Source organism: Lactuca sativa, chromosome 7 (assembly GCF_002870075.4).
Source record: "Lactuca sativa cultivar Salinas chromosome 7, Lsat_Salinas_v11, whole genome shotgun sequence".
In the NCBI taxonomy this organism is placed as follows: Eukaryota; Viridiplantae; Streptophyta; class Magnoliopsida; order Asterales; family Asteraceae; genus Lactuca; species Lactuca sativa.
Genome location: NC_056629.2, coordinates 75,352,378 through 75,366,504, shown reverse-complemented (window position 1 = coordinate 75,366,504; position 14,127 = coordinate 75,352,378).

Sequence of the window (14,127 nt, the reverse complement as noted above, 5' to 3'; positions counted from 1 at the left end):
AGATCCGCGATCCTACTCGGCGAGTCTGAGCTCCAACTCGCCGAGTCCCCTCTTAAAACACCTAAAATCATAAATATAACAATACCTGGAATTCCGGGTTGTTACAACTTATCTATTCATTTTTACCCCTAATAGGAATCAATATCTGCAACGGGCTCCTTGGTCACTCCCTTCCCAATGAGCGACAAACCATGTGTCTTCCCCACACACACATACGATCATTGACTACTATATACCCCTTCCTTGACCAAACCCTGAACTGAGATTCCACATACTCGCACCGTAGATCCCTAAAAACCATTCCTCAATAATATGAACCTGAGCAGATCGAAGATCCTCCAAGCAGAATACCCAGCTCTCCCCCACGTAGGGTTCGAACTACAACCCACTGGTGTTGAAACCAATCAATAAGTCACCCAGCTCAACCAGGTACAACCATCCCCATACCACGGGAATGAATAATACACACAGGATGATCTCCAGATAAGGATCACAAAAATCCAAAAAGAATCCTGAATTTCAGCTGAAGATCTCCAAAATTTCCCAAACATGACCACTTATCACTAAGGATCCCTTACAAGAGCATAAACCAATACCGACTTATAATCCCAAAACATACACCCTTTGCTTGCACCTCCAACCACCAAATTGGTTCCCGTTCTGCTATAACCCAAGACCACTGACCCTTAATCACACGGTAAAGCATCCATAACAGATCAACCCATCTGTACACTATCGCGTTGACATCCTGTCTCCAAAAACTGTGACCAACAAACTCCAAGTTGTGTGTACATCCCAACCTTTAACATCACAAGCCTACTCACTCCTTCCATGAACTCAAAAACTGAAAGGGTAAAATCCTCACCATAGATAGCGACATACTCAAACCTTTTCTACCCACAATTTGTACTTCTTCCATACAAGTGTGTAATAAGAATTTTATCTGCTCATTAGTCCATGTATGTTTATCACCCATTGCTAATAACAAAAAAAACATATGAAATTCAACTTTTAGTAAACAAAACCTTATACCAACGACTTTCAGCATAACAAGATCTTGTATTGATTAAAATAACCAATTTCAGTAAAGATTATTCATATTTCAGCAACAATTATGACACTTCAACAACATTTTATGACATTTCAACAATATTTCATGACATTTCAACAACAATTTGTGACAATTCAGCAACAATTTGTGAGAATTCAACAACAATTTGTGACATTTCAGCAACAATTTGTGACAATTCAGCAACAATTTTGTGATATTTCAGCAATATTTCATGACAATTCAGCAACAATATGTGACATTTTAAGCACAAACTGAAGACATTGTAGTAAGAACTTATCATTAATCAAGATAGAAACAACATCATCAACTATTTGATAAGATTATCATCAAGATTAAGCAAGAACAAAGATTCAACAACAAAAAATTGAAAAATTAATATGAGGCATGAACAATGAAGTGACTCCACCAACAAAATCAACAAGGAAAAAAGGATTTGGTATATTCAATTGTCGATTTTAAGGAACAATCGATTTCAGCAAGAAAAACATAAAAAAATACATATCTGTGAGACGATGTCGACAACCGATGAAGGAAGAACCTCTACAGCGGAAGGCACCGGTGATCAGTGGCGATGATGAGTTAGAGTGATGGAAGTGGAGGCATGCGAACTTAGAGGGTGACGTCCGATATTGCTGACTTGATGGTCGATGCTCGATGGGCAGAAGAAAATAAATGCAGTGTTTTTTTGGAGTGGGATGATTTTAGGTATAGGTTTGAAGAAGTGGGAAGAGTTGGGAAGAGGTAAAACAATTGCTTCCCCAAATAGCACACGGACAGAGGTTTTCACCTCTGAAGACCTCCGGAAAACAAACTACTGCGGGACAAAAAGTGTTGCGCGTTTGCTGTGCCGCATAGCAATAAGTGCTTTGAAGAGCTTTTTTATAAAAAAACAAACAAAACCTTAGACTTGGGGATTCATAAAGTCGCTAACTTTATGAGATCCAACCATTCCCTCACACAAGAACAACAAGAATAAGGGACAAAACTTAAGATTTAGCAACATAGAGGAGTAAAAATTCGATCTTGGACAGTTACAAAGGTCCAGAAAAGTTCCAAACTTAAAGATAGGGGCTTGCTTGATGGATCATCACTTCTTTCTTTCAACTTCTTTCTTATTTGGCTCTAAAAAACACCACACTAGCTTACAAATGAGAGGGAAAGATGATTACGGTTCACAAGGGTCGATGGAGTTGATAGGGGCTGAGGGTGAACAAACCCTAACCTCCACTTTCCTTCAAATAGGGGCAACACCCGAAAAGTTAGGGTTTCATTCCCAGCCATCAACACGCCATGTTCCAATAGGAACACGTCGTGTTGCCAAAATGAAACCAATGCCTTTTCCTTATCTAGTCACGCCGTGTTGGTGCCTCACATATGCCGTGTCAAATTCTCAAAAGGGAATTATACTCAAAGTTGCTTCTCAAATTTCCGGGTGTTACAGTTTCAAACCCTAATGATCAAAACGTGGATTTAGTTGTGAAATCTCCATAAAAATCATGCATAAAGTTTCTAAACACATGATTAAACATTAAAAACAATCTTTCTTGGAACAATCTTGCACAATTAAATCCAATGACCAAAGCACCATTGAAGCTCTAAAGCCCTAGAAAATTGAGAAGATTACTACCTTAGGAGCTTTAGATGCTTAAACCTCTCCTCTAGCAATCTTGATTTCCTTTTGAACAGTGATACCCCCTATTTTCTAGAACCAAAATTTTTTTATTTACGTTTAAAAATCACAATATCTTTGTTCGTAGAAAATTCCAGTATAATAAAACATTTTGCGGAAACTCCATTGTTTTATGAAAATATCTTTGAATAAAGATGTTGTTTGAAAATACAAAAAATATATATAGATAAGGATGTCATAATCAATACATAACATTGTTACAATATAAAAACCTAATGGTTATGAACACTATTGTAGGATATCTCTTAATCACTCATCAACCTAATCAAGTTCCAGTAACTTTGACCCTATTACCTGTGACGCATATGACTTGAGTAAGTCAGGTTGGTAAAAATGGTGAGACACATAGGGTTTTAAAATGCCATAATATTATTATGATAATAATATATAAGTACCATACCTGCAAAACTATCTATTCTCAAACAATATAGATATATCTGTCACACCCCGCTAAAGCGGAAACACAAGGCGTGGCAGTATAAAGGGTTTCATAGCAAAAGTTTAAAGACAACACCAACCATACTATTAAAAATCATTACAAATTTATAATGAGTTTGAAATTTTTTTTAAAAGAAATTACAATGTATTTAAAAGTCAACCCATGCAAATGCTCCGACAAGTGTTGTGTCTCTACATGCCTCTTACTAGACGATTCCTGAAAAAGCATGTAAAACGAGCGTCAACTATAAAAATAGTTTGTCAGTACTCACAGATTAAAAGTAATATTGGTTTCAAGAATCGAAATAAAAGTTTTGATAAAAGTTTCCATAAATAAAAGTATATTGCTAAAATGAGTTTTCAAGAATCGAAATAATATTCATTGTTACAAGGAGCAAACAGTTTCATTGCTAAAACAAGTATATAAGTTTTCAGTAATAAAAGCTCGTTGCTATAACAAGCATAAAAGTTTTGTTGCTAAAATAAGTATACAAGTTTCATTGCTAATATAAGTATACAAGTGTCGTTGCTAACATGAGAATACAAGTTTCGTATGTGCATAAAGATTCGTATGTGCATCAAGTTTCCATTCATGAGATCACAACCCAAGCCTAATGACCGAATCATTCCCTATTGACTACTATGTGTATCGCAAACATAGTGAATAAAATGGTAAAACGCACTCAAGCAAATCATGTGAGTGAGGAGTTGTCTACCTCCTGATAGTGCTATCCATAATAACCATATGCTCAAAAGAGTTAATGAGTTGTGTCTAATGATTCCAGGGATTTAACCGCGATACAGTCCTCATGAATTAAAGTAACATACACATACATACAAAAGATAGCAACCAAGTTTCATACGAGTTAAAATAAATACAACGAACATAAATAGTTTAGGACATGCTTTTCTACCCCAAAACATTTAAAAATCAAAAATAGGGGAGTCATGAATACTCACAATGCATTGAGATGATGCAAATTATACCTTGATCTAAGTTCCACTTGTACCACTACCGAATCCTACAATAATAATATACGCTAGTGAGTCTCTAGTCTAAATCTAGTGCTAATATACTTACTACTACTATAGAATTATGCCAATATTGTGTCAAAATTTAATATTGATAAGTTACAAACATTTTTTTGAAATGGTGAAAGTTTATAAGTCATGTGATTAAGACAATTTTGGATATTAATTTCCAGATTTTTATAATATTAACTAAGGGTATTTCAACACATTTAAAGGTGTTTTAAGCTCCTAAAAATCCAAATTATTATCATCCTGTTTCCAAAAATTGTCAAACTTTTCATTTTCATTCTAAATATAGTAGAGGTCTTCCATAAAATTTCCTTTGAATTTTTGATATGATTAACTATTGTTTCAAAATTTTATGCCTTCATAACAATATAAATTCGTGAAAAAATAGCATCCAAATGATAAAAATTCCCAAACTTTTCATGATACATCCATTGGACATACTTAAGTTGGGAAAAATATAAATATGGATTTCTAAACTCTTTAACCTGATTTTATGATTTTTGTTCATTTATTCTAATAAAAATTGAAATAAATAGAAAAATGTTCCCAAAAATTCCCAAACTTTTTGTAACACTTTTATTATACGTTTAGAAGTTTAGAAGCTATGAAAACTATAAAAGATATTTTTCAATTAGTCTTTCTATTTTTCTTTGTTTTATCCTCTTAAATAATCATTAATTGGAGAATAATTATTAAAAGTTAAAGTAATTTACCAAAATTTTTGTAAACTTCATTTAAAGTGTAAATAATCTTGGAAAAAATACCACAGGTGGCTTTGATCTACTGTAATCCGATTTTGTGGATTTAAGTGTATTTAATCTTAGAAAATAGAAGAAAAATAGTATACTGCATAAAAATCATCCAAATTTTTATTTGGAGGTCCAATATATTATAAGATCTTCTGGTAAATGTTTATGAATTTTAGATTAGTAGAACTATTTTTCCCATTATTAGTCCATTATAAATACAAAAATCAGGGAAAAATAGGAATGCATTATGAAAAATTCTGAAAATATTTTTCTGAGTCCTACACATAGTGTAAGAGCGGCGACAATTATTAGATACCCTTTTGACATTCCTTAAGGTGGTTTTATGATTTATTTGAATTAAAAAAAAAAATTCAAAACCATAGGAAACAGTAACAAAAATCGATGAAACTCACCAAAATGCCATAATTCACTTCAGGAGTAATCCACGAATTTACCTAGGATTTATAGACCTCAGAAAGTATTTTATATGAATTATTACCCTATTTTCTTGAAATAATTATAATAATTCGAGAAATATGAATTATTTTTTAAAAAATTGTAGAACATCTTGTTTTGTTGATGGAAGTCTGAGAAAAATTGGATTTGATCAGAAAAGAAATTTTAGATATTTATTTGGGAATAAATCTTTAATGAACCTATTTGAATGCTTTTTAACAACAAACTTTGATGATCAAACATCTAAGCCTGAAGATCATTACATGCATGTTGGTTTGAAGACTAATCATGTGTCTGAAATGTTGAAAAATTGGTTTTGAAAGAAAACTTAGAGTGCATGTGATGATTTTCCACCAAAACTTGTAGAAAAGTGCATTTTCATGATCTTGACTTAGGTTTAGGTCCTTAGATTTCACCATTTACAACATGCATCTTCTTTTTAGATGAAATCCTACCATCATCATTATAAAAACCGTGAGTGTGCGTGTGTATGTTTATGTGTTCATGATCTTTCATTAGAATGGAGTAAAAGATGGAGAAAATGCAAGAAAACGTGTAAAACTTGAAGGAAGATGAAGGAAAATTGTGTTAAACCTTAATAAAGACCACTAGATGATGAAGATTTGAGTATCTTGAGTGTTCTTGGACTTATTTTTTGGAGAAATTTCATGGTTCTTAGGGGAGAAAGAGAGAAAATGTGTGTGAGAGCGAAATGAAAGACATGAGAGAAGAGTGTGGATGTGAATAACTTGATTGAGTGTTTTGGGAAGAGCTTTCTTGGGAGGTGGAGGCCGACTTTAAGAAGGATTAGAGAGGGGTTTAGGAGGATTTTAAAGCTTTACTTTGAATAAATATGGCCTCCTAATCATTTTTATAAAAATCATCTTTAGTTTTTATAAAAATCATCTTTAGTTTTTACAAGGTTCACTTGTATTTTGTCTTATAAATTAAGGGTAAATGTCAATGACTTAATTTTTATTTTCCTTGATTGCATTTTCTTGAATATAGTTATATTAAATTGATATTATGTGGTTCATTACAATTTTATGAAATTTTGGGTGTTCAAATTTATAAATTTGATTTTTTAGGGCGTTTTAGCGTTTTGAGGAGTTTGTAAGTCTTTAGATATCAAAATTAATTAAATTTTGAGACTTCAAACTATTTTAGAGTTTCATAACTCTTATTCAAGTTAGAAATAATGTTTGTAATTTATTTTTACTGGTTTATTGGCATTTTATGTAGTGATTTCGAGATTCAAGCGAAATTGAGGAATCAAGTATACTAGTCCTATTCTTGAAAAGGTGTTCGAGTCAAAGAGCGACTCGAATATAGATATTCGCTACAGTTATGTAGTTGTAGAATTCATATATCAATGTGAAATCTAAGTCTATTATCCATTGATTCTAATTGTTTCCAAGTTTCTAGTAGGTTATAACTTAGTTTCTAGTTACTAAGTCTACTATGTGTCGTGCCTACACGTACAAATAAGTTTATCAAATTTAGAACCGACTCAAATTTTGACGTTTGTCATAATATCCCTTAGCTTAAGTAGCTATAAAACATTACACCCATACATACCCATCCCATTCGATTCTCACAAATCCTAGTCCACGATTATCAACTCGTCGGATGAATCATTTAGAACAATGGTTTGACTACACAGGTAGGGCTCCTTTAGCTGGTATAAGTCATAAATGCACTTAATTCATCAGAGTGTTTCATGAATATAACATCCCCGTTTCATCTACTTCTGTGGGTTATAAATCTACACTAGCAATGTAATTCACAAGACTATATATAATGTCAAGTGTTGTATCCTACCATGTTATATGACCAAACATATTGTTTCAGTATCTTGATCAGACCCTCCATATCCGGCTATCCAAATGAATACAATATCATACTTTAGTACGTAACTCGTACCATCAACACCTGATAGTATCATAGAACAGAGTTATAATCTCCGTTCCTAAAACTTGTAATCAACCTAATTTCATGTGTACGTAATATTTTCATAATACATGGCGTAACTAAATATTCTTTATTTCTTAGTTTTAAACTTATACTGGATTACAATCCTTGTAATCAATCTTCCACTACTAACTTTGTTTAATACTATCCTAATTTAGTGTATATTTTTAACACACAGTATCAAGTATTTTGATATACAATAATATTTTAAGTATTAATACTTATTTTTAAGATTATCGTGTAAAGTATCATATAAACATTTAACACATAGTTAACTACATCTGGTTCACACAACATATGTTATCAAATATACTTTTAATAATTATTCCGCATAATAAACAATTTATTCATAAATAAACTTTCAACAGATAATTATGTTTTTAAATAAATACTTTGTATTAAAATCATGTTCTTGAAAGTAACTATGCACTCATCTGATATAAGTGGAAGACTCTCGGGAAAGTCAGATCTTTAACTGACACTTCAGATTTCCCTTTTAAACGATCTAAACACGTATTACTAAGCCTTGGTATTCTTTGATATTTATAAGTTTAATCGTTATAATGTTTTTATCAAATTTATCAAAAATCCCAAACGAAATACTAACTTATAGCTAATTACAAAACAACCAAGTAAGATCATATCAGAGGAACGATCCATTTAGCATATAAAGATATACTGTTTGGAAAATCCACTTGAAACACCTCACTGATATTGCCTAAACATCATTCTACTAAGTAGATCGATCAGTATAATGACTGGTATTATTGATAAATCTTATTTATAAGTTCATAATAGCAATTATAAACATAAATATATGTTATACTCAAAGCATGGTAAGCATAACTCAACTTACAGGTTGTTTAACGAAAACATAAAGACTGTGTGGGTAGAACATCAAAACCAAAAGATCTATTTCTCTAGGCTCTCTGGTGCCCCAAATATTTGCTACGAACACCTGATAAGTATTATAACCAAATCTCGAGGATTCATGAGAGTTTCGAACAATTTCGAAAGAATTGAGCACCAAACAATTAAGAAAACGAAGGTATATATAGCAAAATTTAAAGGGAGCGCCACACCTAGGAGCACCGCGTACCCGAAGCGTGTCGTGATCTGAATGGTTGTCATCGGGAGGAAGTTTTGAGTGTGATGATGCCAAGTGTCGCTTGTCTGGCGGTGTCACGTGTCGCTCATCTGGCGGTGCCACGTGTCGCCTATCTGATGGCCCGAATTTATTATTTTTCTAAAAGCCATAACTTGTGCATACATACTTCGTTTACGATGGTTATTATATCTACACGTAGCTATCGACGAGTACTACAACCTTAATTTACACTTCGTCGACTAATTTTCATTTTATGTTTCGTTCTACGGTTCTAGAGGGTTTATACTATAAATGATGTTGCAAAATTCGTAATTTCTTCATACGAGCTCTGTTTTTTATGTTTTTTATGTCATCATAATCATATTGAAGAGTACTACAACATCCATTTAGACTATTTCGGCTAACAACCAACCAATTTTCATTTCGATTTCGGCTAACAATCAACCAATTTTCATTTCGATTTTTGTGTCGCACACTGTTGTACTATGTCGCACTTGAAACTTTGAAAAATCATAACTTCCTCATATTAAGTCAGATTTAGGCGTTCTTTATATGCACACTTTCCTGGTTATGAATACTACGACTTTGGTTTAGACCACTTAGTCTAATAAGCAAGTTATATCAATTCACTTTTTATGACACACGTCGTCTTCTCGGTTTGAAAGCAAAAATTAGATAAATCATAACTTCCTCATACGGAGTCAAATTTGGGTTTTCTTTATATCAATGGAGTTGTCTTTACATCTATTACAAATTTCGTTCATATTATTTATCCTAAATAATCTTTTATTTTTAATCTTTATTTTATCGTTCCAACGATAATTTTATTTTAAGGCTTTCTACAAATATTTTATAATCCTAACATTTTGTCCAATTAATGTGTATACGATAAACATTTATTATCTCGCAACACATATGAAGAACAATTACCCTAGTCAAGAATTTTAATGGTTCGTTAAAATATATAACTATTATTATTATTATAGCTTAAACGTCTAGCCCGAAATTATGGGTGTTACAATCTTGAACCTTCTTCTTCCTCCAAATCACCAGACTCTCTCTCTCTCTCTCTCTCTCTCTCTCTCTCTCTATTTCCAAGAGTTTGGAGGTGTTTTTGACGAGAATGAGGGCTAAAGAATATATTATCTAATCTCGAAACCGTGCCGTGGTAATAAGGTTGTCGGGCCGTGGTGGGTTAATGAACCCGTGACCTAACCCTCTCTTGGCTGTGGTGACCTTTTCTCTATAGAAACCTACTTTAGCCACTACGTCGTGGTTACCCATATGTCGTGTCATGGTGAAAAGTACGTTGCCCACGAGTTACGACAAGTATTCACCCAAACCACCGCCTTAGTCACCACGTCGCGACAAGCCTCTCACTGCGCTGTGGTAGTGTTGTGTTCGGCTATTCCATTCATTTTTCAATACAATGCAACCCAAATTCTTACATCTATCATTTCCAATCTAATATGCTACATAGTATCATATTTTCATTACTTTTAAATCTATACTACCTAATAAATAGAAATCACTAAGTGTCGAGTGACATCTTTCTAGAGTATGATTCTAATGATGTCATGTGACATTCTTAAAAATTCATTCACATTTAATACTTTAAATATATAAATATCAATATTCATATTTTGAATTTTAATAGACAAATCAAGATTTAAATTTTGAAATCATTAATCATTATATTTTACATACTTTATCTCTTATAAATAAATATAATATTACCTTATCTCTTATAAATAAATATAATATTGTCGCTCTTTTTGAATCTCAAATGTCATCCACTTTGAGAAAAAAAAAGTTCACATATTTTGAGCCATGACTTCAAAGTTACAATTTAAGTCATTGAAATATTGATATATTGCTATATTTGGAAGTAATAACTCTACACAAACCAAATAAAAACAAATTGTTGAAGTAACTAATTATTTTTTAGATCTATAAGACATATATTCTTTTTTCTTTCTTCAAAGGATAATAAATTTTTTTAGATCATATTATCTTACGATCATCTTAACCATCTTCTATTAAAAATAAAAAATAAAATAAAATAATAAATCATTCAAGTCTCATTTATTAAAATATAATATTATCTTCAATTGATAATTATTCTTCAATATTGTTTAGTATTGAATTTTTTAAATTTTCTTAGTTTATCAATCTTCTTTAATTGCTTATCTTATAAACCTATGATTTCTAGAGATCTCTAACCTAATATCAAATAAATACATAAGATGCAACATTTAACGTTCTACAAATCTAATGTTACCAAAAGGACCAAAATGTCCCTAATCACAAAATAACATTCTAGATTAATAATACTTCAAAAATCTAACTTATAACAAATAATCTTAAAATATTAAGACATTTAGTTAAATAATAATAGCAAACAATAAACTAATCTAATCTACTAACAATAAACAAATCTAATAATAATAATAATAATAATAATAATAATAATAATAATAATAATAATAATATATAAGATACAATCGTTTGTACACATAAATATACAAATATAAAAAAACTATATCTAAAATACAAATAATTTTAAAAAACAAGACAATTAAATACAATAATAATGATGATGATGATGATGATAATAATAATAATAATAATAATAATAATAATAATAATAATAATAATAATAATAATAAATGATACAAAATGATAATATAACAAAAAAAAACAAGAAGACAAAAAAATCAAATAAAAAACAATTTATTTTTTATTTGGAATGACAGAATTTTATTAAAAAAACTGGCAAGAAGCTAGAAAAATCAACACAACAAATTGCAAGCTAGGACAAGATTATGTAACCAAGAAGTCCAACATAAATTAGTTTTACTACACCTATTGGAAATCCAAAAGAAAGTCCTCTCAACTACTTCATCAATAGCACAAATGTTCTAGGCAACACCGATCCAAAAACAGAGGAATATTGAAAATTCCACCGCATCAAAAGCTTTATGTTGTCCGCCTCCCGGTGCAACAGAATCCGGCCACGAAAGAATGGATTCAATGGATAAGTATTGGAGAGTCATAACACCCCCACCAAATGGCAATCAGAATCCATAAGTCAACAACTCACTACAACTTGACAAAAGATGCTCAATGGACTCAACAGTGATGGAACAAATAGGACATAAGATCGAGTCAACCGTAATGCCTCGAGAAGAAAGTCTATCTCTAGTGGGAATATTGTGCAAACGCAATCTCCAAGTAAAGATGTTCAACTTGATTAGAACCCAGTTATTCCATCTAGTTTCACATCCACCTGTTAACAACATCTCATTGTCATTAAAAGCACGAGTTGAGGATATATAAAAATTATCAGACACATCAATGAGCCACCCCAAATGATCAGGTGTTGACTGAAGCTGGAGATCCTAGATCAAAACAATAAAAGCATCCCAATGTGTCTGCTCAATGCCTCCTCTAAAAATTCATCTCAGAACCTCAGTATTCCAACCAAGCAATGTCCTATCCAGAACCGTGGCAGATCTATAAGTATCCAAATCATACTTTCTATGGAAGGTAATTACAAGAAGATCATCCCCCTTCCACACATCATGCCAAAAACAAGTCCTACTCCCATCTCCAATTCTGATAAGAAAAAGAGACTGTAGATCTAAACCAGGATCTCGCAGCCGAGATAACATCTGGATAATCCCATTCTAAGGGCCCATCCACCCTTGTCTCGAATTTAAAGAACCACAAACCCCATCGGAACCGTATAAATCTCTAACAACCCTAACACAAATCAAATCCGGGTTATGGAAGAAACGAAAACGTCAACGGAAGAGCTTGGTCCTATTGAAAGAAAATAACCTCCCAACTTCAAGACCACCCTCTTTTTTGTTGGCTAAAATCCCAACTGACCCAATGCATTCGTCTATCTCGAAGAACCTCCAACGAATTGAGGACAGAGATCAGAGCCGAAAAGATGGACATCATATAACTACCCAAACTCCCAAGAACTGAATTAATTAAGGTGAATCGGCCACTAAAGGATAGACGCTTGGCCTTCCACCTCGATAATCTAATCTGAAACCAATCTAAAATAGAAGACCAAGCCAAGACTTGAGACATATTCTAACGTACAGGCACACCCAAATGTACAAAAGGAAGATAGTTCAGGACACAACCCAATCTATGAGCCACTACATCCACTTGAGAATAATGAACACCCACTCCAATCAATTTACTTTTATATAAATTGATTTTACGAGCTGAAGCCAGATAAAAACACTGTAGGATACGAATAATGAAATTAGCGATCTCAAGATCCCAAAGGGTGAGCAAAACAACATCCTCCACATAGAAGAGATGTGAGATGTCAATACCACTAATAGTAATTCCATGATACACATTTGCTAGATGAGCTTTATGAAATGTTACATGGAGACCCTCCATCGCCAAGATAAACAAGAAAGGAGACAAGGGGTCCTCTTGCCTCAGGCCTCTCTGAATCTGAAATTCATTGGTAGGAGACTCACGGACTAAAACCGAGGCCCTTCGCATTCTCAGCAAGTCCACGATCCAGTTACACAAAATCGAACCAAATCCAATAATTTTCATGATTTCCAACAGGTACTCCCACGAAAAACAATCGTAATCCTTTTCAAAATCCACTATAAAAATCATAAGTGGATTTTTCGAATATTTACTCCAAGCTACCATCTCATTTAGGAGAAACGAGCCATCTAAAATTTGTTTTCCTTTAACAAAGTAAGACTACTCTAAACTGACAACTGAACTAATAACCTCCGCCAACCTATTAGCGAATAATTTACCAATAATCTTATATTGGAAACCTATTAGGCTAATAGGCCTATAATTTCTAATTATCTTCGAGTCACAAACTTTGGGAATAATAGTAAATAAAGAGGTGTTGCATCCCTTTGAAATCGAACTATGGATATTAAAATGATAAACAAAAGCTACCACATCATTAGCAATAAGATCCCAGTATATCTTCAAAAAACTAAAGAAAAGCCATCTGGACCTGGAGCCTTGTCTGAACCACAATCCCATACAACCCTTTTAATCTCATTATGAGTAGAAGGAGCCTGGAGGAACTGAACTTGATCCTCCGAAAGCATAGAAATCAGATAAACATTGATAGTAGGATGTCTACCCCTCCTTCTAGATAAGCGGTTTTTATAGAACTATTGGAATTCATTCTTGACCCTTCGTGGGTCATCAACCCAAAGATCATCAACTATAAGACCCCTAATAGCTAACTGTTGCCTCTTCCAATTAATAGTTCCATGAAAGAAACCTGAATTCTCATCCTCCTCTATACACCATAGAACTTTTGCCTTTGGGTAAGATCAACCCGAAAGGATGATCCAAATCTGTCAATTCTTTGAGAACTGAAACTCTCTAGTCTCTAAGCTTAGCGGTGCCATCATCTAGCAAAAGAGTAAAATCAATCTAATCAATCTTATCCTGCAATAACTTTGACTTCTCAGTCAACCGGTCCAGAGTGCTAGTATTCCAATCCTGAAGGTTAGTTTATGAAGCTGGAGTTTCTTCTTAAAAATAACCCAAGGATTATCGACTACCCCCATAAACAATAGCTGCC